Raw genomic sequence first — 24,505 nt, 5'->3', positions numbered from 1 at the left:
ACTTAAAGGTAGCTCAGAGGTATATGTAAAGGTATAGCAAAGTTCAAGATATGCACATAGCTAAATGGGTAGAGTTATGGCCTCATAGGTGCAGTAGGTGTAGGGTTTGAAAACTTGGGAGGGCAAGTTGACATTTTTGTTCAAAATAGAAATTATACAAATTATTTACTGGCCTGCTGCACTCAGCTAAGCTCTGCTAAGCCCTGCTAAGCATCACATAAACACAATATTGGTTGAAATTGTTTATACATTGCTTAGCATCGCTTGGCTGGTTTGTGCACTGCTAAGCACTGCTAAGCATATGGGTTTTCGGGTTTTTGCACTGCTCAGCTCAGCTGTGCTATTTTGCGTGCTGCTAAATGATGTGACACATTTTTAAATATTGACCAATGGCATGTAAGGGCAGGAAAACAAGCTATATTAAGCCCAATAGGTGGGAATACAGCATAATCCATTGGAGCTCTATCCCTGAAGGATACAATGGCAGGTGTTGGAGACAGTTCGCACTTTCAGGGACAGCAGTGCAGTATTCAAGAGTCCAGGGTCATGATCAGACTCTTTGTAAAAAACCATGAGGGCCAGCTGATGCAAGGAGGTTACCAGGGCTCAGAGTGCAAGGTGGAGGCCTAGGACCGGCTAGCAAGGGACCTCACCAGTGCAACTGGTATACCCTGCACAGGTGAGCAGTGTTGTCACCACCATCATGACCTGAAAAGATGAAAGGGGGCTCTCTTGGACACCTGGATCCAAGATTTTGGGGCTGGGAATGTCCCACATGTATGTAAGTACCATTACCTGTCTTTCACCAATATCTAATCTTGAATGACTGCTAAACTTGTATGCATAATGGTGTGCTTCTCTCCCAACAGCTGCAGAGGCAAGAGCTTGCAACATTGAGGCACATGATGGATGCTTGGCCAGGTTGCACCATGAGCATGGTGAGTATAGATGTATTTTGCTATTTATAGTCAAATAAGCAAGAAAGAGTAAAGCAGTAACTGTGATTAGGTATATACAGTAAAGATTTTAATTGCAATGAATGTGGACTTGCACTTATACTGCAAGAAGTACATACTGCAAACTGTTATGCCATAAGCAGAGAAGGCTAAAGCATTAACAATAATAAAGTACATGCAATACAAGTTTATAGTGCAATAACTGTGGAATTACAGCTGTGTTCCAACATCTGCATAATGGCAACTGTTTTGCAATAAAACATGAAATTACAGTCGTAACTGATTGAAGGTTTCTCTTATAAAGTCTGTTGTGCAATGACTGTGGACATAGGGCTGTTTTGCAATAAATCAATTATCAAAACTGTTCTGCAATAAAAACACTAAATATTATCAGTACCTGCGTGAAGGTATGTCTAATAAAGTCGGTTGTGCAATAGGGCTGTTTTGCAAGAAATCAATTATCACAACTGTTCTGCAATAAAAACATTAAATGCTATCAGTACTTGCATGAAGTATGTCTAATAAAGTCTGCTGTGCAATAGGGCTGTTTTGCAAGAAATCAATTATTACAACTATTCTGCAATAAAAACACAAAATACTATCAGAACCTGCATGTTAGTATGTTTACTAAAATCTGTTGTGCTATAAGTGTAGGTTCAGACAACTGGTCTGCAATGACACATGGACCAATAGCAATAGCACCAAGGTAAATTGTGTATAGCAGGATTGTCTTGTTTTCACCATTGCATGTCAGCTACAAGCATTCAGGCTGTGAGGTACGGTGCTGCAGTCAGGTATAACAGTGTACTAGTTGTAGACTGCATATAATAACCCATAATCGGATATTGGTTGTTGGCTTCACAGATATGTCAATTCACTAACAATGTAATGTGTATACCTGAATTCTTAGTAATATATACTATACCTAGTATGACTGTCATGCTTGAATGTCATGCATATGTGGTCAACTGTCACTGCAGTCAAGTATAAAACTGTACCACTATTAGCCGGCAATATTCTGGTACCAGGTGAGCTCGAGGCAAACATCAGTCAGTAATCAGCAGTGATTCAGTAGCTCAGTTTGCTGAATGCTGTATAGGAAGCATATTTTTGCCACACACAGACCAGGGTTCGAATCCAGTGCTGTGTAGCTCTAAATATTACAGTATCACTCACATGTTTACAGATATTCTCTCCATAGGAACAACAGGTAAATGGGTGAGGCAGCCCATATTATGAGTACATTATTGTGTGTTTACATGTCACAGACTGTTACAATCATTACCATAAATGTGAAAATACAGCATAAAAAAACAGGAAATAAGTGTAATAATAATAAAAGAAAATAAAAGAAATAAAATGTGCAAGCTCTGGTATGGCTGCATGCCTGGAGTGTGTGTGAAAGGTTACTGCAGTCAATTAATACATTTGATGCAGATGTCCGCTGCAGTCACTGCAATTCAGTACTATCCAGATGCCTGCCAAGCAAGGCATGAAAGCGGATTACTGTCTGTACTGTACACATACGTGTCTCTCAAATGTCACGCTGTCATGGAATGTAATTGCCTTTGTGTAATCCCTCTGTCACAGATGTATTATTTACATATATATGTAAATAGCAAAGTCACAGTACATCAGCTCACAGTACACCTTGGTAGTTATATAGGTACACCTGATGTGCAAGTGTTCTGTGTAGCTGTGTACCTGCAGTTGTTACTGTTTGGCCCATACTGTCCCATGCAGATAACTTGAGCGGTATGTACATCCTACAGCAGCTATAGGATACTTTTACACATTAATAAAGGACAGACCTGTAGAGTAGATAGCAGTACTGTTGTCAACTATTTAGCCTTTAATGGTATTAATAGACTGTATTTCTCTCTCTTCCCACCCTTTATCTTCAAATATTTATTATTGTTATGCATTGGTTATGGTTTACTATTAATGTACATTGTTCCACAAGTCCATATGCATAGCCGCCCTCTATATTCCCCCAAGCAATAATATCCCAATAATAGAGGATATCCTCTCCTGGTTTTCTTCTAACATTAAAAATGAAACGTATATCCTAGGTGACATGAACATTAACTGGGCCACTATAAACTCTCAAGCCCCATCTCACATAATCAACCTCTTCAACTTCACCCAACTAATAAACTCTCCTACCAGGCCAAACACAGAAGGGGCCTCTGGCATCATCATTGACTAGATCTTAACATCCCACACCAACCTTATCTCAAATGCAGGAATCCTCCCAGACCCTCTCTGCGACCACCTGCCAGCCTTCGCCAACTGTCACCCCTCTCCTCTTCAAAAGCAACATTACAACATTCAAACTCATAACCTCTCCTACTTCAACCCTCAAACTTTCTCTGAATGTTTAAAACTTACTGACTGGACACCCCCCCCCAAGAACCCTGCCCCTCGACAATGCCATCACCTACTTCAATTACACTTTCTTAAACCTGCTCAACAACCACACTCCTCTAAGAACCAAAGGTGTCATGGCTAAAGCCTCTCCCAGGCTATCAAAAGAAACTAAACTAACCATGCTCCAAAGAGACAAAAAATGGAAGTAATACCAAAGAAACAAACAACCTAACTCCCTACTTGAATTCAAGTAACTCTGCAACTCCATAAAAATACTAATAACTAGAGACCACAAAGCATACTACTCCAAACTTCAATCCAAGCACTCAACCAACCCTAGAAAATTCTGGAACACAATCTCCTTCCTCCTCCACCCAGGAAATAAAGATAACCCCTGTCCCACATCCAACCTCACCAATCTTGAAACTGCCACCCTATTCAACTTCTTCTTTGTGGATTGTATAGCTAAATTGTCCTCCTCCTTCCCTCATCCCCCCTAATCCCAACCCTGCCTGCCCCCCAATCCCTCTGATCTCATACCTCCTTCTTCCCCCATCAACCTAAAACCCATCCTTACAAATACAATAAAAAAATACTCCTCCAACTTAAACCTTGCCACAACGCACCTGATAATCTACTGTCAGCCTTCCTCACAATATCTGCTGATAGCATTGCCTTTCCCATTTCCATCTTAATACACAGATCCATCCAAGAATCCCATGTCCCTTCTATCTGGCGACATGCATACATCATCCCATTCCATAAGGGGGTAAAAACACTGACACCACCAATTTCAGGCCTATTGTCATCCTCTCTCCACTTACTAAAATCCTGGAAAAATGTATCCATTCACAACTGATGCCATACCTAACACACAATAACCATCTCACCTCCACTCAACATGGCTTCGGCCTGGCCGTAGTACTATGACTGCTATCCTTTCCTTTCTCGAGACCATTAACCAAGCATGTGACTCTGACAAATTTGTATCTACCCTGTTCCTAGACCTATCCAGAGCTTTTGACACCATCTCCCACCCCTTACTCCTATTTCAGCTCCCCTCTCTCAACCTCTCTCCTTCCACCATAGCCTGGTTCTCTAGTTACCTCTCCAAATGATAACAAGCCTTAAATAGAAATCCTCAACCTCTCCCTTCCTACACACCCCCACCAGTGTGCCCCAAGGTTCTATTCTAGGCCCTTTACTCTTTAATATATTTATCAATAACTATCACCACACCATCCCTGATTCCTCACTAATCCAGTATGCTAATGATTTAACAATCATCTGCTCATCATGCTCCCTCTCTGACTTACTTCTAAAAACCCAATCAGCTCTCTCTAAAACTGAAACCTAGATGCAAAACAATCACCTTGCCCTAAACACAAATAAAACTAAACTGATGATATTTTCTCCCTCTAGGAACTCCCCTATCGACAAAAAAACCCTTCTCTATACTCAGCAAGAATAATGTCCCCATCAAAATTGTATCAAATACTAAACTGCTCGGTGTTATCATTGAGGAACATCTAAAATTTGACACCCATATCCAAAGTATCGCAAAAAAAAAAAAAACTGGGACTCCTGTACAGACACAATCAGTACCTCACCCCCTCCACCAGAAAACCCTAGCCTCCTCCTACCTTCTCCCCTCTCTCATGTATGGCACTCCTCTGCTAACCAAGCTTCAACTCAGCCTACAATCCAAACTAGAATCCTGCTACAATAAAATAAACAAATTTGCCACCAATTCAAAAAAACTCATCCCACCATTGCAACTCTCTCCATGCTCTGCAGTGGCTCGAACTACCTAAGTACCTGAACTTCCTCAAACTCACCACTGCCCACAAGCTCATCTTCAAACCATCCAGCTGCCCCTTTCTTGCTACTGCCTTAACCCCCTATATTCCTAACCACTCACTCAGATTAGAAAACCAAAATCTCCTACAAATCTACAAACCCTCACAACCCCCTGGCCACCTCCTGCTATCCTACTCCATATCTAACCTAATGGAACACTCTCCCTCCCTCCTTTCATAATACTCCAAACCACACCAACTTCAGATCTCTCGTTCTCCCACCTGTCTTCAAAATGGACATGCCCATGCCACTCTCCAACATAACTACCCCCTCTAGCTACTGTCCTCTCCATTCCCTGCTGCACCTACTTCTCATACCATTACTTTGTCTACTACTACACTCCACTAAACCAATACTGGACAGCCTTCTGTTGCACCTTGGCTAACCTTGCTAGATTTGCTTATATCAGTAAATGTATCTAATTTTGTATATACAAAATTTCCAACAATGTCCTATTATTTGTATTTCTTTGCATGATTGTATTATACCTCATATGTATTATGCTGTATTCTCAGCCTGATTTAGATGATTATACGGCTGTATGTATGCTTGTAATTGTTCATTGGAGCTTTTCTCCCCTGGCTTCCATTGAAAACAAGCTCTTCTTGACCCAGTGGACTTCCCCAGTCATCAAACTGAAAATAAATAAATAATGTGTTTTATTATTGTTATATATTACAATGGTTGCATATTAACTTATCTTGTTGAATTACCTATCCTGTTGGCTCTATGCTGTAACTGTTACAGGCATGCTGTTAATATACTGACTGTTCTGTTATTCACTGTTGTGGTTCACATAATATGCACTGAAATGCTGCAGAGTTCTACAACAGCAGAGAGACAAAAGAGAGACTTTGGTGTGATTATGTATCATTTTTTTGCATTTTCTTGCTACCTTTAGCTAATTCCGCCTAAAACGCTGATTTTTTAGAGTTTCTGTGATTTAAAAAGCTTGTTTCAGCTACATATTGTACTTATTTTACTGCCTGCACTTTAACAAAGTCATTTTTGTGTTTAAATTACCTGTTTAAGTGTTGTCGGCTACACACTGAAGTGTGATAGCCATTTCTGTGCATCTAAAGTGGGTTTTTTTTATTGTATCTGCTTTATTTTCTGAAAAAAAAAAAAGCAAAAAACAAAAAGAAAATACTTGTCTTCCCTCTTTTCTAAGTTAGTATAGTCCAGTTTTCAGGTTAGTGCTGAGTTCAGGGCTGTGTTACAAGTTTCTATGTTTGCCCATACCTTACTTGGATAGAAGGAAGTTTCTCTGTTCACCTGTGAGAGAGGGAAGCATGAGCAGCCTATGTGTCCCTGGAGGAGTGGTTTCTGCCCAGAAATTAGTAGTTTATTGGCCATTTTGGGCTAATTTCTATCTCTTTCATTTCCCTGCTATAAAACCCACATTTGTGAGGTTTTTGCACTTGTATACAGCTCAGCAAGCTCTTGCCTGGTGCCCTGCAGAGTTCTACAGCAGCAGAGAGAAAAAAGAGCAACTTTGGAGTGATTAAGTATTTTCTGCATTTTCTTGCTGCCTTTAGCTAATTCCGCCTAAAACACCAATTTTTTAGAGTTTCTGTGATTTAAAAAGCTTGTTTCTGCTACATATTGTACTTATTTTACTGCCTGCAGTTTAACAAAGTCATTTTTGTGTTTACATTACCTGTTTAACTGTTGTAGGCTATACACTCAAGTGTGATAGCCATTTATGTGCATCTAAAGTATTTTTGATTGCATCTGCTTCATTTTCTGAAAAAAAAACAAAAAAATATACTTGTTTTCCCACCTTTCTAAGCTAGTATAGTCCAGTTTTCAGGTTAGTGCTGAACTCAGGGCTGTGTTACAAGTTTCTGTGTTGACCCATACCTTACTTGGATAGAAGGAAGCTTCTCTGTTCACCTGTGACAGAGGGGAGCTTTGAGCAGCCTATCTGTCCCTGGAGGAGTGGTTTCTGCCCAGAAATTAGTAGTTTATTGGCCATTTTGGGCTAATTTCTATCTCTTTCATTTCCCTGCTATAAAACCCACATTTGTGAGGTTTTTGCACTTGTATACAGCTCAGTAAGCTCTTGCCTGGTGCCCTGCAGAGTTCTAAAGCAGCAGAGAAAAAAAAGAGCGACTTTGGAGTGATTAAGTATTTTCTGCATTTTCTTGCGCCTTTAGCTAATTCCGCCTAAAACACCAATTTTTTAGGGTTTCTGTGATTTAAAAAACTTGTTTCTGCTACATATTGTACTTATTTTACTGCCTGCAGTTTAACAAAGTCATTTTTGTGTTTACATTACCTGTTTAACTGTTGTAGGCTACACACTCAAGTGTGATAGCCATTTCTGTGCATCTAAAGTATTTTTGATTGCATCTGCTTCATTTTCTGAAAAAAAAAACAAAAAAAACAAAAAAATATACTTGTTTTCCCACCTTTCTAAGCTAGTATAGTCCAGTTTTCAGGTTAGTGCTGAACTCAGGGCTGTGTTACAAGTTTCTGTGTTGGCCCATACCTTACTTGGATAGAAGGAAGCTTCTCTGTTCACCTGTGACAGAGGGGAGCTTTGAGCAGCCTATCTGTCCCTGGAGGAGTGGTTTCTGCCCAGAAATTAGTAGTTTATTGGCCATTTTGGGCTAATTTCTATCGCTTTCATTTCCCTGCTATAAAACCAGCATTTGTGCAGTTTTGCGCACTGGGCAGCGCCTGTTAGCTAGGGTATAAATACTCCCGGCTCCACAAAGTCTACTCTTCAATTTTTCCCTTGGAACTAGACAAACTTTCAACTTAAGCACTCAAACCATTCACTTCTCAGCCCGGCACTTGCTCAAAACTCACAGCAAGCATTAATAAACCTTAGCACTAGACCCCCCATATACTGTAGAGAAGGACAAGGCTCTCTATTCGACCTTACCAGCCAATCAGTAAAACAGTTTACTGTACCTATCTAGGCATGTCCAAAGGGCAGTTTCAGGTGTGCTCTCCGGTCCAACTGGTGAATCTGGGCATTTTAAGGCAATGTTACAACTGCCTCATGTACACAGACAACCATCTCCTCCTAACACCAAACACTAATACATGCGAGGGATGCAATTATACAGGCAAACTGGAGGCTTAGCTCTCTCAAACCAAGACTGGACCAGACAGTCAAGAGGAGAAAGGAACTACTTGCATAACACCACCAGTCTCACATAGACCTATAAAACCAGCACTGGCAAAAAACACACATAAATACACAAAAACATACTCGGAGGCTCTAAATAAAAATCTACAAAAGCAACAGAGACCTCCAAAGCAGACACCCAAGCAACCGCCACCCCCCAACATAAACCATGAAACACATACTTCACAAAACCAGTGTGCCACGCAATCACAGCCCTTAAGGCAAAATAACATACCAAACACACTAGTAATAGGTGACTCTATAGTCAGGCACACTGACGTCCCACTCACTAGGTTGAACAAGGAGAAGGTTACTATTAGCTGCCTGTCGGGTGCCAGGATCCACCACATAACACAAGCACTCAGGTCATTCCAGAACAAGTACAAATATGACTCTATCATTGTCCATGTTGGTGGGAATGACCTGAGCCGTACCTCCATGCACTACATGACAAGAGACATAGAAGAGCTCTCTGATCATGTAGCCCAGGCCGGTATAACACTGGCCTCGAGTAGCATCCTGCCCTCACCAAGAATGATACCATGGTATAAAGAAAAAAAATATCATTTTCAACAATTGGCTAAGGTTCTGGTGTCATTCAAAGGGGATCCAGTGTCTGTCAGCCTGGGATGACATGCTCAACAAGCCACACTGCTTCACTAGAGACGGCTTGCACCTGTCACCCTTAGGCTTTTGAATACTGGCCAAGGCTCTTGCCACCCCCATAGTGCCTTTTTTAGGCAAGGCTCAAAGACAAACACACTGCCATAAATAGCACAAGTAACAAAAAACTGAGGGTAATGCTGCTCAATGCCAGAAGTGTAAACCTCAAAATGCATGCACTCGAGGCACTCCTCAGTAAGGAGAAAATGGATATATGTTCAGTAACAGAAACCTGGTTTAAGGCTCCAGAGAGCACCCCAACACTATCAGGCTACAACTCATACCATACATTTTGGCCACAAAACCCAGACCGAAATACAAAAGGCAAGGGTGTATCCATATTCATTAAGGATACCCACACCTCCAGGTTAGTGGCACAGCACAATGCTTCATCCACCTGCAACTAACAATGTGCAAAACTGCAATTCAAATTGTAGCTTGCTACAGATCACCCACCATGTCCCAGGACCCCCATTCCATATTTCTGGAAACACTGGGAAACATAAAGGTCCTACCAAACACCCTGATATTGGGTGATTTCAACTACCCAAACATTAACTAGGTGAACTACTCAAGTACTAACTCCCTTGCCCAACATTTCCTAGAATTTATAAACTCAAATGCCCTGGATCAAATGATCAACACCCCCACCAGAGGTGACAACATATTGGACCTGGTCATCACCAACATGGGCGACCAGTGTTCCACACCAGAGGTCATCCCCTTGCTGGTTAGATCTGACCATAAACTAATCACTCTGGATATCCACATTCTGCCCCCACCCCTGGTCAAAGAAACCACCATGAAAAACATTTCAAAAGCAAACTTCACGTTACTTAAGACTGAGGTGGAAAGTTTCAAAGCCCCCATGCTAAAGGATAATGCTGCCCAAGCTGCAAAATCCTTTACTAATGCACTCTACGGGAACCTACAAGAATGCGTGGATCATGCTATCCCAAGCAAAACCAAGACTAACTCCTCCAAGAAAAGGAAACCAGTCTGGTGGACCCCTGCCATAAACAAGCTATACAATAGAAGGAGGAAACTGCTGCAGAAAAGAGTAAAATCCCAAGAAGGTAAGACATCCCTGATCAGTATCAGCAAGAAACTATGATCCCTCATAAAATCATCCAAGGCTAGCTTCGAAAGAAAAATTGCCAAGGATTCCAATGATAACCACAAGGCATTCTTTAACTATGTCAAGAATCTAAGTGGCAATTCTCAGATCTGCTCGGAGTTAGTGCAGAATGGCACAAAATACACTGAACTGACCAATATCGCCAACATCCTGGCAGACAGATTCAGTGCAAATGTCACCCCCCCCTCTCACCCCCAAAAGGGCCCATAACCATACCAGAAGAATGTAGTGCCCCTGAAATCACAGACACTCAGGTTAAAACAGCCCTCTCCAAAGCCAAAACACAGCATCAATGGCACCGGACAGTGTCCCAGGCTGCGTCCTACATGAGCTCAAAGATGAACTAACCCCTCACCTAAACACACTGTTTAAACTCAGCCTCTCCACAGGCTAAGTGCCCATAGCATGGTGCACAGCAATGGTTATTCCGCTCCACAAAGATGGAGCCACAACAGACCCCATAAACTATCACTCTATAAGCCTGACTAGCTTGGTCTGCAAGGCTATGGAGCACATCATCATGGATCTCATTAACAGAGACATTGGGAACCTCCAAACACTGGACCCAATGCAGTTCAGCTTTGTTAAGGGCAGATCATGCCTCCTAAACCTGGTGGACTTCTTTGAGACAGTTACCAAAGCTATAGACGAGGGAAAGGTGGTCCACACAGCCTACCTAGACCTCACAAAGGCCTTCAACACCATTCCCCATTCTGGTATTATAGACAAGCTCACCAGCCTGAACATAAACCCCTACATCAAGAGATGGGTTGCCAACTGGCTCACAGACAGAACCCACATGGTAAGAGTTGCAGGAGCTAGGTCTGACTCTAAACTGGTTACAAGTGGCATTCCCCAGGGCTCAGTCCCCGATCCCCTCCTGTTCAGCATATACTTCTCAGAGGTACAGGCAAGTACAGGAGGTCTATAGCTGACCAAGTTCACAGATGACTGCAAACTAGGGGCTATAATTGACTCTCCAGCTGACACAGACATCCTCCAAAAGGGTCTCACTTAGACAGATACCTGTTGTCAAAACCATGGCCTCAAGCTAAATGCCAAAATGTGCATAGTCATCCCCTTGGGAAAAAACAAAGTACCCACAAACTACCACATAGGTGATAGCCCCCTAAATACGGAAGTCGTAATAAGGGATCTGGGGTCCCAGGTAGATAGTAATCTCTCCTTTGATATTCACATTGCCAAAGTGGTTAGAAAATGCTTCTATGTGGCCCACCTAATCACAAAAGGGTTTGCATCCAGATCAAAAGAGGCCATTGTGCCCCTCTATGCATCACTCATCAAACCCATCATAGAGTACAACTCCCCATTTTGGATGTACCTTACAAGACACCTGCAACAGCTGGAAATACCACAGAAGTACCTCACCAAGTGGATCACTGGCCTCAAACAGATGCCCTATGCAGCTCGACTGAAGTAACTCCAGCTGTACTCAGTTGCATACCGCCTACTCAGAGGTGATCTATGCCTAACATACAAGGCCATGTCCAGCCCAGAATTGATGGACATGCTCCACCTAAAGAAAACCATATCCCCTCAAGCCACACGCTCTAGGGATCTAAACCTCACCACAACAATAAATAGGACGTGCTGGAGGGATAGATTCCTGTCCCATGCTTAGGAACAAGATTCCAATCTACATTAGGCAGAGCTCCTCACTAACACTCTTCAAGAGAAACTTTGACAAGTGGATGGGAAATAGAAAGTTTACCCCGGGAATTACTTAAATGGCTCTGCTGGACAGAGGCACAGGGAATTAATCTAAGGGGGCAGCAAAAGCCAACACAATTCCAGCTAGGCTTATAAATGCCTTTGGGCAGATAGCCTAGTATCTACCTATGAATCTATGAACTTATAAATGTAATGGGGTTATTTCCAATGTTCTGGCATGCTGTTATTACTAACAATGGTTATGTTCATAACTAACCTAAATGTATTGCTTCACATCCATATCCATAGCACATCAGGGTAGGCCATTTCCTGCTGATCTGCCTACCCTACCTCAGCTGGGCAATTGCCTAAGGGGACGGGGCCCATCTCCCCCGGGAGTAGTGGCATAGGGGTAGTAGTCATCCAGGATCAACTACCAGCCATGGTGCACAGGACTGTTCATAGGAGCTATAAACATCGCCTGCACCTGATTGAGGGCAGATTCTGCAACCTGGTGGGGCCCACCGGTCCTGGTGCCCAGCCTCCAGCACAGCCACCTTCTGGGCATTGAAGGAGCAGTGTGGACTGCCCATAGGTGAGGACCTCAGTCAAGCCACTGCCATCTGGAGGCATATGAACTTCAGATTCCACAACACCCTCCCCATCCAAGGTGTTTGCCCCCCTCATGTGTCACATACTGCCCTGTCTGCTGTCTTGTCTGTCTTGTCCATCTGCAATTGCATCTTCTCCTAGCCAACCTACCTCCCCACATGTACATATATCCCTTCCCCAACATTCCACTCTCTCTCCTTATTAAAAAAAATGGGCACTAGCCACCTGTCTCACAAAAAACAATTGCCCCGTACATAGCTCTCCATTTCGCACATGTGCACTGGACACAACTAATTTGGTTCAATTGACTTGATAACACAGTTATGTTGCCCTCACCCCTCTCTCTGGGGTTTGAGAGTCCAAATTCATCCACAAAAATCTGTCAAACTGCACAGTTGTTGCTGTACAAGCAATGGAAAGCTATGGTCCTTCCCTACATCCACCCTGCACATCCCTAGCTGCCTTTCACTATGTTTTTCTCCCTGCTTGCCCCCATTTCACCACTGTCCTATCACCCCCTTTTTCTTTTTTTTTTTTAATTTTTAGTGTGGGTTTGTGAGGAGCTAAGCAGTGCATCTGGCAAACCTGATCAAACCTGTTTAAAATTGCTTTAATGTACCTTAATGGACTTATGTGTTTCTCACATGTACAAAATAATCACCCCTGCCAAGTCTTAAACCCAGGCCTCTGTCAACTACAGCCTACTGCACTAACCTACTAGGCCACAAAGCTCTTAACTAAAGTAGGTGTTTCCACCAATACATACTGATTGCCACTGACAGCCTGAAGTCAAACCTAATGTGACAAATGGGAGTGTACCTGGGACTCTGATGCAGAAATACACTGGTAGACAGCCAAATAAATCATAATGGCAGTACAGGTGGCCTGGGATAGCAGGCAAATGTTCCCTTTTACCTGCAACATCTTCAAACACACCTGTTAAGGCATCAATGGCAGAGTACATATGTTCAAACGGGACCCTGCTGCAAAACAACTGCCTTTGAAAGCCATGCACATACAGATGGATGCAGGCAATGTGTCACAGCCTGTATGTCAGCACATATATCTGGCAAGTACACCAACTACAGCATTGACTCAGTAGCTCAGTCTGTTAAATTCCTTGCATATAGAACATTTTGCCACACACAGTCCTGGGTTCCAATGCACCGTCATGCACTTCAATTACATTGTTTTGAACACAGAAAGTAATGACTGACTCATGCAATTTTAATCCCCATAGGTTACTGCTACTGAATTATCAGCTACCATGTTTTACAAATCACAGGCCTGCAGGTAAGGACACACTGCACATATTCGTATAGCCTAACTATATCTCACCTACTACTCTGCTATTGGCACTGTTGCATAACAGATGTACCTTAAGCACATGCCTTGATTGGATAGTAATGGGTACCCTTACACTAGCTCTGCTGTAACAACAGGGTTGCCACAGCTGCCACAGTTACATGTACAGTTTGCAGGCTCCAAAGTGTTCACAATCCCCCCATTGTGTCCTAGGCATATGAAACTGTATGTTAAGGTAGCTGCTACAGACCAACCATACCTCCCAACCCCCTATAACAAGGGATCCGGACACAACCATACATAAAGGGGGCGGGGCAAAGGCCCACAGATAGGTACATGTTTCACAGTTTGCCCCTACAAATATAGTAAGTTGATAGAATAGCAGCTACTGCATTACCATGCATATGCTGATGGGTATGAAGTGTGACACTGCTATGTCTCTCCCCCTTCTGATCTCAACCCACAATTTTTGCCAGTGACCTGCCATAGGACACTGACCAAACATATGAGGTAAAACTGTGGACATACTTCATAAATCTCTACAGTGGACAGTATTTGTACTTACCCTCTGCAATGCTGTAGTCTCCACACCTCAGTAATGTCCATCTCAACAACTAAGAAAGGAGCCAAGGCCTATATGAAGGCCTTATATATTGCACTGTGGTGTTATGTCATTGGCTAATGATAGTGCAATTCAGTTGTTTTGGATGCAATTAGCAATTCTGAGCCACAGATTGGTGCACAGGCAATTACCTGTTAATGAGCATTACCTACAAAAAGCAAGCAACTGCTTATGGGGAACAGGTCTGTATGTGGTTTTCCTCACACAGACAGCGTAAGTACAAAGCATTTGCAGAGGAATGCTTCAATAAAAGGAATACATCACTCTACCAGGTGTGTACTACATTTCCACATAAAAAGTGATACAGATGGTAGGATGGAGGTATGGGGAATAGGGATTAAAACAGTAGGCTTGTATTAGATCTATGATAATGACATGTCAGTGATACTCTGCTGTCCAACACTTACAAAAATGCCTCTCAATTGTCCCTGCTTTGAATCACATCTCTGCTCTGTCTCTGTCAATCCCTCCTACAATGGTTGGCTGTTGCAGTAAAGATAGTGGATTACACATAAGATGTATAGATAATAACTAAGGGTGTACACTCCATAACACCAAATTATGTACTGTAATTCACCTCCTCTCAGTCTGTCAATGTCACACATAAATAGTACTAACATGTAAAAGTGTCGCTGAATGTCCCGGATGTACTCTGGCTAAGTCCCTGTTTCATGGACATTCCTGTCTGCCTAAGAGCTATGCTTAACACACATCTCAACCTCCTACAGTAAGAAATCAGGACAAAGCCATATGTAATGGGGGGGGGTGACGACAAAGGCCCAAACTCAGTGATAGAGTATACATATTGGCCATACAAAGTAAGAATGTGACTAGAGTAATAGATATTACTGTAGGATAAGTGTTGTCTGAGGGGTCTGATGGGTGACAGAATCTGTGTCAGTTTTCTGTCACTTTTCTGACAGCAACCATCAATCAGTGGACAACCATTTGTTGGGCATGCACAAGTTTGTCCAAGAAGGACCACAGCTATGAGGCAAACATGGTGACATGCTGTAAACATCTGCATACTTGAGGATATGATGCCTACAGGAAACATATATGACAGCAGGTTTGCATTGCTGTCTGTCATTGTGGCACACTGGTGGAGCTGGACTGTCCCCATATAGTTGTTCAAATAGCACACTGCTAGTTGTTCAACAGTGGCCACATCACATATTAGTTGGGATTTGCCTGTAGGGGACACACCACAATACACTGCAGTGATGGCTGTAGAGACATACAGCAGAATCTGTCACAGCACACAGGGACATTACCCAGAAGTGCTACTATCTTGGTGATAGCCACACATCTAGAGTGGCAACAAACTGTGGGGTATGACATGTGAGGGAGCAGTGGATAGTGCAGGCCATTATGGATGTGTAGGGTCTGTACATAGTGGACATCCACGTATCTGGTCCTGTAATGTGTTCTCCTCTTGTTGTCTTGCAGGAACGATGTACTGACGGAGACAAACTCCATTTTCACCCACAGAAAATGAAGCAATACTGGATGCCCTCAGACTTAGCTATCGCATCCTGCTGTCAAGGGGTCAGCACAATCATGAATAGTGGGCAGCTTTTGGTCCAACCTTGTGTGGGCTGTTAATGATATTGGCCAACAGGACAGGACCTACAAGCAGGTTTGACACTGGGCCAGAGACATGGTCAATGCCATACGTCAAAGGGCAGCTGCTGTTACCAGGGATCATGCTGCCACCAGTGGAGGGCCTCCAACAGAACAACCGCTCTCAGCCACAGAGGAATTCCTGGTGAACATAAGATCAACCCAGAGCTCCCAGTCAACCATCATACCATACATCCTGGAGGTGGGTGCCACAGTGTCCGCATCAGAGGAGTGTCCAGGTAAGCTGACTGTATTCACCAGTATAATACATTAGCAGTCATTGTGCAAGCTCTACAGACCAGCACATGGGTGTCAGGTCTATCTGCATTGGAGGGGGTGGGGGTTTGCTTTTACCCACAGTTGTGCACACATACACAGAATGTCACCAATATAGCCAGTATCACATTAGCTACTGTACATGTGGATATATGCACATATTACCTCGTAATGCTGCAACATTTGGTGTTGCGGACAATACCTCTCCCTCACCTTTTCACAGGTGCATCAGGTGTGGCCGAAGTTCAAGGTCCTGTACCTGGTAAGTGTGATATTGTTGTTTTACCAGATCAGATATACCCTATGAATGTTAAGGGCTGCCATTTTGCCTTTTGCACAACTGTTGTTCTTAGCTAGAGTAGAATAATTGTATGTTCCATTTCAGAGCAGTTAACTACAGTGCATAGACTAGAGAATAACAGGTGTGTATTTGTACAAACATTAACATGTTTGCACTTATAGTTATGAGCAGCTATGCAGCCTGCTATACATGAGACAATTACTCCAAGATGCCCACTCGAACACAATAGGGAGAAGGTACATACCTGAGGCAGTGCTACTACACTGACATATCGTCAAGATAGGTGTACTGGGTTTTATGTGTAGTTCTGTCACATGCACTGCCATATTGCATACCTCATAGGTGTATTCAACTGGCAATATTATCTGGATGTAGGTGATGTGCATGTTATACAGGCCATGGGTTGTGTATGTTGCTGTGAGTGTGTGTGTTGTTCATGGGATCAGAGATGAAAAGATGTGGGACATGTAATGAAGTTGTGGATTCAAATCTATATGACTCTGTGTGGATTACCATACACAATAGTGCAGGTGGTAATGTATTGCTTTTGTCTTGCTTCTCACAGGTGAACAAGGGGTGGTGGAGTCTTCCCCCTCACAACCTGATGTCAGTGTCTCATTGGACTCTGATAATGATGGTGGCCATAGTGAGGCAGAGGTGGGGCTGTTTGTGGCTGAATCTGTCTTAGAGGTTGACATCCCTTTTCTGCCCCCATTGCCACCGCATACAGTCAGTATGCCCACACATATCCACTCACCAGAGGCCACAGATATTGGACAGTCAGAGGGTGGTGACATAGTTCAGGACAGTGTGAGAACTATGGCATCAGTGAGTGTAGACACTGGCCATAGCCAGAGAGCTGGCGAGGTCCCACACAGGCAGATTGACAGTGGAGCTAAGAACAGCTGCCCATCCACTTCCTGTTGCAGGTGTCTCATTGTGGGTCACTCACTACATGTTTTGGGCTGTCATGGAGGCACAGGCATGAGCTGAATGCAGCACCAGATGGATGCTTAGGGTTATGGATGCAGCACAGTCTGACATCCATGACTGCCTTCACCACATTGGTGATGCCATGTAGTGGGCAGATAATCAGCTCAGACAGTGTCTGTCTTTGAGCACACATTGGCTGTGCTGGAACATGTGGTTGGGGTTGGACATTGAACATGTGGAAGTAGACCAGCAGCACCATCTGCTGGGAGTCCATGTGGCCATGCACACTCGTGTTCCTGTAATGGCAGTGCCACTAGTGCTACAGAGGGAGGTGTGCTGTCCACACCATGTCATGGTAGGCCAGGGGCATGTGGCCCTGTGTGGTCTCATGGGGGACACAAGCCTAGCAGAGACGAGTCACCATCAGGTACTAGCACCACATATGACGGTAGGCATGGTGCTGCCCGTGCTACTCATGGAGATAGAAGTTCCCGTGTTTGTGACTGGAGATGGTAAAATGTCCACTCTGCCATGTTCAGTTCACAGCTGTCCACCATACTCACATGTGGGAATAGCACTGAGGTTGACTTTGTACATGCACACACTGCAACAACACAGTCACATGCAGGTCATCTACAGATGCACACAGAACCTCTCCATGGCCCATGTCACCAGCACCCCTTCCTGACTCACACGCATGCTGTCAACTGTTTGGCACACCCTAGGCCTCTGACACCCCCATACCACACCCTATGCATGTGATGATACCTATTCCACATCCCTGCCATCCATGCCATCGAGGCGGGGACCTGCATATATGTGTCTAATGCACAGGGTGACTATATACCTTTACATGTGTTTGTGTAGTGCAGTAGTGTTATGCCATGGCAGTTGTGGGCCATGGCAGGTACTGTATGCTTGCATGTGTCAGGACTACACATCAAATGTTGTATATCTTTGTTGCCTGAAGGTACACTGGTGGTAGTGTTACAGAATGACAGATGTGTCACAGAGCTGTGTATGTTTTTCTCCCAGGAGTCTGAGTAGTACAACTATTGGCACATGGCAGCAATATAGGGGCACAGGATGGCAAGGCAGCACAGCAGTGATATGACCTCAACAAGGTATGTCAGTATATGTGCATGGCTCCTTAGATGCATATGTGTAGAACATTGTGTCAGTGACAATGGGGGCAGTCAGTGTCATCATGCTTTCATAGCTTGTGACACTCTACTACCCTTGATACATGTCACATGGGTAGTCTGCATGTACAACTGTAGATGGTGATGGACATCAATTATGCTTATGTAGAGGAGGGCAATTTAGGGCCAGCGACTAGTCACAGGGCCACAAAATGCATAACTACTGCAAATGGGTAGGCCACACATGAGCATGTTTCTAGTGCTGTAAGGGGACACCCACACATACACAAGTTAAATGTTGTGAGAGTAGAACCTATCTAGTATTGCACACTACAGCGCACATTACTTATTGCATGCTCCACGCAGTTTATCTAATAATGTACTGTCAGTTAGTGCTCTTAAGGTGGATGACATCAGCAGGCCTTGTAACACAGGCCAATGTTGAGGCCAGCAGCTAGTCAGTGGGCATAAAATGCATAAGCATTGTACAGAGATAGCCCATAGGGGCATGTTTGACATACTGCATGGAGATATATTTATATATACACACACAAGTTGGATGCTGTGAGATTAGAACCCTAACCTAGCATTAGATACTATAGCTTGGTGTATTTATTGCATGTGCCATGCTGTTTATCTGTTGTTAGACAGTCAGCCAGTTTTTTTATGGTGAGTGACATCCACAGGCCTTGTAGAGAAGGGACTTTAGAGGCCAGCAGCCAGTCACGGGCCATAAAATGCATACCATTTCACGGAGACAGGCTATATGGGCATGTCTATAGTGCTGTGAGGGGATATATCGAGATACACACACAGAGTTGGAGGTTGTAAGAATGGAACTTCTACCTATCTAATATTAACCACTACAGCTAACAGTACCTGTCACATGTACCACAGGTTATGTCTGTTGTATATGTTGATGCAGGCACAGTACTTGTGGAGTATGCAAAGTGGCCTTGTGTTCAACAGCATGTGTGTCCCTGCAGAGTGATACTGCTTGGTACTGTTATTGTATCTAGTGTCCTAGGGGTGGTAGACCTGGTAATATCCCTATGTGTGTACACTTTCCAATCTGGCTTTATGTGTCTGTTTGCAATTTGATAGGCAAACATGTGGCCAGGGACAATATGGCATGTCCAAGGACTGCATTGCACCCATTGTACATTACACCACCTGCGCACCTATGTCTGTCTACAGGGTGACAGCCTGCAGGCTCAGGGGTCTGTGGGTGAGTGGATTTTGTATTGTTGCAGTCTTGGTCTGGTGCCATCAGCCAGCTGTTGTGATGTGTATGTGCAGATAACCCCAGCATTCAGGGGTATGTGGGAACATTTGTTCATCCCTGCCCATATCTTTATCAATGGTGTATAACAGGGGTAGCCCCTTAAATGTAGTTGTGTGTCAGTAATGTAAATGTGTTCTGTAGAAGTATGTGGGGAGTCTGTGTATCACTGTACTTTATATAGCTATATATACATCTTATCACACACACACACACATATATATATATATATATATATATATATATGTGTGTGTGTGTGTGTGTGTGTGTGTGTGTGTGTGTGTGTGCGCGCGCGCGTGTGTGTGTGGGACATACTGATAGAGACACTAATCAAGAGCGAGGGGGACAGGGAAAGACAAATATGTAAAAGTAGCTGTATGTCTGTGCAGACATATTTCCACTTAGCACGTCTTTGGGCGGTAGAGGCAACATACTTGGGATCAAGTTAGCTAAGTGTAGGAGCATGCCCAGTGTGATTGTCAGTCCTTACAAAGTGACTCTAGGCTAGAGTTACTTGTACTCCAGTCCGGGATTATTGTATGCTGCAGGCCATTGGCTGCTTCACCTGTTACCACAGTTCTACAGTTGCCTGATATTGTCCAAGAAATTCCCCAGCTGTTGCTGACCTTAATATGTGACTCAAACGTCAGAACTGTAGAGAGCTTCACAGACTGTCCAGACTCTTGCTGCATATTTTGGCCCGTTTCACATAACATTCTTGTTTTCTGGCAAATTAGTGGCAAATCAGTCAAGATTGAAGTAAATTAATACTGACAGATATTTGAGTTTCAGACTCCATGCACAGCAGGAGAGTCATGTGAATGCAGGACCTGTCCTAGCCACATTCTATGCTTCCAGAAGCAATTATTTAAAACTTGTCCCAAGTTGTGGGCCTTGGTCCCACATTTATTCACTTTATTTCAACAGATTTCCTGCTGCCAGAGGTTGAGAGGTATGATGTGAATGGGGTACATTGTGAAACACCACCCACAGGGTGACAGTCTGCATACCTGTCTCTGTACATATTTTTGCAGAATGTCCAGCATTTCGCCCCATATCTCTGCTGTGTTCCTCATACATTTGTGGTTTCCCAGTGCTATACTGTACATCAGTCGCTGACTTGTTGTACCTACTGCCACATTTAACTGATGGCCTTTACATCCTACAGCTAATCTGAACTGTTGCAGCCTGTTGTTAAACTAGCCACCTGCTAGGTTACTCAGAGCATGTATAATGTCTGTCTTTAGGTATGGCCTTTCATGCCCCCATTCACTCTGGCTATGTCAAGCTGTCTTGCAGTAACAGATTGAGGGGCTCTGACAGTCTGTGGGACTACCACCATATATGTACCTAACATGCAAAAGATGCTGGATGCTACCAGCTTTGAACCATCAACGCCATCACATATGTGACTGTCCCTGGATCACTGAGCCACACCAGCTGCCAAACAGAGAGGTCTCCTCTCTCACACTATCAACAAGATAGGGGAATTGTCTGGTCTGCTGGTATATTATTGCAGACTTACTGTTACAACAGTTGTATGGCAACACTGATGTGTTTAGGATGAGGCACGACCAGCCTATGCTCTGCTGGCATAGACAGTCATGCAACTATCCTGTGACCACACTGCTTGGCATCTCTCCGGACTACTGTTGTGAAGTTTCCAGCCATGTGGTCTAGTGGCTATTATGGGGCACATACTAGTGAACACAGTACCTGTTGTCCCAAGTGGCTGTTAGATTTGTACAAGTAGATGAAAAAAAAACACCAGTCCAAAAAGATGCAGCTAGGCAAAGAAGGCTTTAATCCCACGAAAATTAATGCCAACAAAATGGTTAACAGCCATTTTCATTACAAAATAATCATAGACTTCATCAGATATAACCATGCATAAAACCACTGTGTTTAAATACAATTTAAAAAACAAAAAGAACCAATCAGTACCATGTTTTAATAATTCAGTTAAGTTACATGATAAAATTTAAAGCAAACATTCCATTTTGTTAAAAGCCTACTTGAACCATATAGCCCCCTTTCAAAATTGTACGTCTACTAAGAAATATTTCTAAAAATATATATAAATTTTCTAAATAAACACATAATGCATAAAAATCACAACTTGGCTGCCCTGAGTTTTAAAAGTGAAGATATACTGATGTTATCATTAAGCCCCGGTGGTCTCCCAGAGTCCAGGGTAACCTGCCAAAATAGCTCCCTGTACTTGAGTCTAGCCTCCCAGGGACCACCCCTTTTGTCCATGGGTACCTGCTTGACCACAAAGAAAATAAAACTAGCCCCATTGCAAACTAGTGTGTGCTTGTAAAGTGCATTCCACTCATTCATGGTCCTAACATCATAAAGGTGTTCGTTCACACATCTTTTCAACTTCCTCTCCGTTTTTCCAAATATAAACTATGTGTTTATTTAGAAAATTTATATATATTTTTAGAAAAATTTCTTAGTAGACTTACAATTTCGAATGGGGGATATATGGTTCAAGTAGGCTTTTAACAAAATGGAATGTTTGCTTTAAATTTTATCATGTAACTTAATTGAATTATTAAAACATGGTACTGATTGGTTCTTTTTGGTTTTTAAATTGTATTTAAACACAGTGGTTTTATGCATGGTTTTATCTGATGAAGTCTATGATTATTTTGTGATGAAAACAGATGTTAACCATTTTGTTGGCATTAATTTTCTTGGGATTAAAGTCTTCTTTGCCTAGCTGCATCTTTTTGGACTGGTGTTTTTTTTTTTCGTTTATTGTTTTTTTTACACCTGGTCATTTATTGTGGATTATTTGTACAAGTAGCCCAGTATCCCACTATATATCGTTGCAAGTAGCCCAGTAGCACACTATATATAGCCCACTATATTCTCTTGCATACATGCGGCAGGTCTATACATATGCTACCATATTATAGTACCCCTTATAAGTGGTAGACAGTAGAGTGACTTACCTTTTGAATGCAGCAGTTGACAGACTTGTAGTTCGGGGCTGACTCTGTCTGATGCAGGCAGTCTACAGCCAATACATGGTGAGGTACAGGTTGTGTGGCCTGGCTGACATAATTTTTACTGATATGTATGCAAGTCGGAGTATGATGTCAGTCCCCAGGGCCCAATGTTGTCAGTGCATGTGTTATGCATTGTATTTTAGCCAAGGTCAGAGCATATTGGGCACACCTACGTCTGCCTACAGGGACAGCCTTAGGGGGTTCCTCCTCTGAGTCACCATGTGGGTGCATCTGTGATGACTTAGGCACTGGTGGGGGGTTGTTTATCCCTTCCCTTTGCTAATCCTGCTGCAGTTGTTTCCACAGGATCGTATTGTGTAGCATGCCACATACTGTGAACATCTGTGCACATGTGGCCGGAGACTACTGCAAGGCTCCACCAGATATATTGAGGCATCAGAACCGTGACATCAACAGCCCAAACACATGTTCTATGATGTTCCTGGTTTGTGCGTGTGCCTCATTATGGTATTCTTCAGTGGGTGTGTGCGCATTTCTGATGAGTGTCATCATTAACGGTTCCAGTGCGTAGCCAGTATCTCCAAGTAAATGGCCATGTGAGATGTCCCCCCTAGCAAACATCTGGTACAGCTGTGATGCATGCCAGATATGGGAGTCATGATAACTATCAGGGTGCCAGCACACACATTCATGATAATGCCATGGGCATTGCACATGACTTGGCAGTTGATGGAGTGATACCCTTTGCAGTTGATGTAGATTCCGCCCTCTTCACTGGGTGGGGCCTTGATGTGTACATGAGTGCAATCTATGGCACCCAGTACCTCAGGGTAGTGTGCTACACAGTAGAAGAGTCGCATACTGCTAGCCCTCTCCTCAGGGGTTTGGGGAAAATAAATGTGCTCACTGGCATGTGGTAGCATGGCATCCAGGAATGGAGTACCCTGGAAGTAGATGCCTGTGAAACCCCCATCATGTCCCCAGTTGATGTTTGGAATGTACTTGTAGCTAGTATCCTAAGGGCTATACATACCTTTGTGCCCACTGGGATGGGTTCCCCTCTGTTGTCTCTGGGTGTGAGTTGAGAATGGCAAATCTCACTGAGTTGTTGTAGTATGTCCCTGTCTGCCATGTAGCACTCTACAATCTCCAGCTCATGTAGCTCCTGGTAGGTTACCCTGGACCTGAATACTCTTCTCCTTCTCAGTCTAGGCCTATGGTCAGCATCAACAGCAGCTGCATTGACCTCAGCATCTAGCACATACATATGTAGCAGACTGCAGCAGCCCCTAGCATTCTGTAGTTTAAAATTCCCAAGTCTGTACTCCAATGGTGGAGCGTATGGGGGGAAATCAGATTGTAGGATGTATACATACTTTATAGTGCTCTGCTTTAGGTGTACTCTGTGTGACTGGTTAGCTATGATGCATTCCACCTGCCAAATACATCATTAAGGAGTTTAATGGCCCCAGTTTAACTGAAACAGGACTCACCATTCATTAATATCTCATTGGCTTTCTCAGCCAATTTTTTTTTGACAGCCTTCCTTGCTGAGCACTGCAGCTTGCCGTGCAAACCCATGCCACAATGCTAAGCAAAGCTCAGCCATCAGTAGATTCCCCCCCCCC

The sequence above is a fragment of the Protopterus annectens genome, chromosome 1.part0 (genome assembly GCF_019279795.1).
Source record: "Protopterus annectens isolate FY-2018-M chromosome 1.part0, PAN1.0, whole genome shotgun sequence".
NCBI classification, from domain to species: domain Eukaryota; kingdom Metazoa; phylum Chordata; order Ceratodontiformes; family Protopteridae; genus Protopterus; species Protopterus annectens.
Note: the sequence above shows the minus strand (reverse complement) of the source record.